General features: G+C 44.7%; 1 long non-coding RNA gene across 3 annotated transcripts in view; it reads right to left on the bottom strand.

Moving 5' to 3' along the window:
* Window positions 1–845: 845 nt before the first annotated feature.
* The window catches only part of LOC113650496, a 3,325-nt gene continuing 573 nt past the window's right edge, over window positions 846–3,597 (bottom strand). Inside the window, exons 2-5 of one of the 3 annotated variants that reach the window (XR_007143581.1) lie at window positions 2,393–2,542; window positions 1,452–1,761; window positions 1,287–1,324; window positions 846–1,163 (exon numbers count right to left, since the gene is read on the bottom strand). This is a non-coding gene — a long non-coding RNA (uncharacterized LOC113650496). Of the gene's footprint in view, window positions 1,762–2,392; window positions 2,543–3,597 lie in introns of all 3 variants that reach the window. The other 2 variants (XR_007143580.1, XR_007143579.1) reach the window with 2 other exon arrangements.

Raw genomic sequence — 3,597 nt, 5'->3', positions numbered from 1 at the left:
GTTTCACAAAAGGCAGAACAATGAAAACATGTCTGTCAAAGCAGAGAACAGTTCAGGAACCGAGCTCGAGTGAAGGTCTGAACCTCCATGTAGTTATTACAGAGAGAGAAGGAGAAGGAAAAAAACATCTCGTGAACTTTGAAGGTTTATTTACGCGGTTAATCCAAAGACCACCTCGACTCTTAGAGTCAGGTTTCAGCCTCATTATTGATGACTTGTCAGCAGATCTTTCAAGTTCCTTCACTCTAGAGCTTCAGGGGAGGTTCTGATTTGCTCCAGGATCTCCAGATCAGTTAGATGTTGTGTGTTGAGTGTCACAGGTTCTCAACGGGACTCAGTTGGACAGGAGAACTGCATTGCATTGCTTTGTCCTTGTTTATGGACCACGGTCCAGCTGAAGGTGGAGGTTCTCCTGAACGTTAAGTAGCTGTAGATAGAAGCTGGTTCTCTTTTCTCTGTTGCTGCAGACTGAAAGTTCTCCTCACATACGGTTCACCTGTGGGGGCTTTTTTACAGGGGGTTGGACAAGTTTTTCATTTTTGTAACTTCTCGCTGACCGATAAGCTTTTTCTGAGGTTGCAATAAAAGTTCTGACATTTTAGTAAACAAACTGAAGACGTTTTTGATCTTATGCAGCATTCCTGATATTGCCAGATCCTACATTGTGCCCTATCTCAGCGTTGGGGTATTTACAGACTTTCGGGTTTCCTCTGTGTGTGTGTGTGTGTGTGTGTGTGTGTGTGTGTGTGTATGACTCCATGATCCTTTGCAGTCTAAAAGCTCACAGTCGTTCTTCCCAACCCCCCACCCCCCCACCCCCCACCGCCCGGTGCATACTGCTCGATTTTGATACCCGGATACCTAAATTGTCATTAATCCTCATTATCCTCATCCTCTTCCTCGGCTCGACTCGCCTCCATTAGAGTGTAAATGAACTCCAGCTGAAGTCAATCACGCCTCTATCGCAGGTAACAGCTAAACCATTTCCATAATTCCCAATTACGTCTCCGCCTAGGATTCAGCCAGCGCCGTTTCATTTGCATTAGAAATGAACATAACCGTCCTGCGTCGTCTTCCTGTAGCCTGGCAGAGGCGCTTTTGCGAGGAAGAGGAGGCTAATTGAAATGCGGCAGGGCCGAGGACGGTTCGTTAATGTTTAATGACTAATACGCAGCCACATGCAAGAGAGAAAATGAGATTACTTTCTCAGTTCAGATAATTTCTCAGGCAGCGAAGTGAAGAGAGAGGAAGCGGAGAGGGAAATATCCCATGCGAATTAAACACACCTCTGTTCAGGGACGAGCCGCCATCAGCGTCCTCGCTTCTGTACCAACACACACACACACACACACACACACACTCTCAGCGCTGTGAAATCGGGTGGTTACGTAACACACACAGCACATACAGCTGATCGGATCACAGCATCTTTCACTCCTGATGTTTATGACCTGAGTTCAGCTTCTCGCTGGTCTCCTGGGACAGAAGCTCCATCTCAGCTCCATCTCAGCTCCATCTCAGCTCCACACTTATCATTCACTCAGCCCACAGGGATCTGGGTGGAAGCTGATCTCTGTAAACAGTCGGAATTCTCTAATCAGATTGGTTAATGTACTTTAAGTGTAAAGGTTCAGAATGTCAGTGCTTTCAGGAAATGCAGCAAATCCAGCGCAGACTCAGTCGCAGTAACGATGATGTCATCGTACTCAATGTGAAGTCATTCACACTTTAGGACTTTACTCCAGCTGCATTGTGGGAATTCTGTCAAATAAAACCCAGCGTCAGACTTTTAACAACAAAGATTTCCCAGATTTCCACACAGCAGCTGTTCTGCTAACCCTAATCTTAACCCTAACCCTAATTCTAACCCTAATCCTGACCCTAATCTTAACCATAACTCTAACCCTAACCCTAATTCTAGTCCTAACCATAATACTAATCCTACTCCTAATCCTAACCCTTAATCTAACTCTAATCTTAACCCTAACTCTAATTCTAGCCCTAACCCTAATTCTAGCCCTAACCCTAATACTAATCCTACTCCAAATCCTAACCCTAATTCTGACCCTAACCCTAATCCTGACGCTGACCCTAACCCTAATCCTAACCCTAACCTAATCCTAACCCTAATCCTGACCCTGACCCTAATCCTAACCCTAATCCTGACCCTAACCCTAATCCTAACCCTAATCCTAACCCTAACCTAATCCTAACCCTAATCCTGACCCTAACCCTAATCCTAACCCTAATCCTAACCCTAATCCTGACCCTAACCCTAATCCTAACCCTAATCCTAACCCTAATCCTGACCCTAACCCTAACTAGGCAAGCGCAACATAAACAGATAAGACGTAAACAGGTCAGAAGTAACAGCCGTGCAGCTCAGACTCACCTCACAGGATGGATTTAATGTTTCTCAGAGAAGACGAGCTCCAGGAGGACAGAAGACTCCAACAGCGGGACAGAGACAGACAGCGGGACAGAGACCGACAGCGGGACAGAGACCGAGCGCTAATCGCAGGTTAAATACAAAAAACACAATCTGAGAAAATGGACAGAAAATATTTGTAGAAAATTAGAACTTATTTAGTCCTTCGGTGAACAAACAGGTCTGAGTCTTTAAATAGGTTTAAAGTTCGAATCATTTCTGGCTTTTGATTCGCTGCTGTTTAGTTTCAGGTTTGTGCTCAGATGCCAGATTAAATAATAAAAGTAAACACCATGTAAAGAATAAACCAGTGTGTGTGTGTGTGTGTGTGTGTGTGTGTGTGTGTGTGTGTGTGTGTGTGACGAAGCAGGGTGATGAAGACGAGTTAGTGATACCACCACAGTGGGATTAGTCTCAGCAGGTCCCTAAGGGTTTATTACACTTACACCAGGATTACAGCCTTCTGATTATTACAGACTGACGTAAATCCCTTTATAGTTACTGAAGTTAGTTTGTGTTTATCGCTTTAATTCTAGCAGCAGTGAAGCGTCTCTGTTACGCTGTCACACAGCTCTGACCCCGGAGACTCCTTCACACGTGACACACACGTCTCCTCACTGAAATCTCCACCTAATTAAAAAAACAGATATTTTATTCTCGGGGGTTTTTATTGTTAGTCTCACATTCAGTGACTTGTCCACCGCACGAGTCCCTGTGGATGAGCCGTTACTATAGAAACCACTCCATCCATTCTCAGTAGTGTTTATCCTGCACAGGGTCACCGAGAACCTGGAGCTGCTCCCAGGGGACCAGAAGCTTTGTGGTTTAAACCTTTTAACATTCTAACCAGCGAGACTAAAGGACACTTTCCGACCAATCAGATCCCAGAATGGAGACACACCGTGGTATAAATCACATAAACGATTATAAATGTGTGAAGGAAAGATTTCTGCTTTCATATGAAGGCACTGAACACTGAGCCCTGAGGAACTCGTGAGGAACTTCATATGTTCACAAAGCTTCCTCATCATATCATCCAAACCTGACAACCTTCTGAAGGTCAGGATGAAGCTCAACAATGTTTGTTCTGTAGGAACCACAAAGTGTACACTGTGTTTTCTTTTTCAAAACCGTGTGTGTGTGTGTGTGTGTGTGTGTGTGTGTGTGTG

The sequence above is a fragment of the Tachysurus fulvidraco genome, chromosome 7 (assembly GCF_022655615.1).
Source record: "Tachysurus fulvidraco isolate hzauxx_2018 chromosome 7, HZAU_PFXX_2.0, whole genome shotgun sequence".
Lineage (NCBI taxonomy): Eukaryota > Metazoa > Chordata > Actinopteri > Siluriformes > Bagridae > Tachysurus > Tachysurus fulvidraco.
Note: the sequence above shows the minus strand (reverse complement) of the source record. Positions and strands in the feature narration are given on the sequence as shown.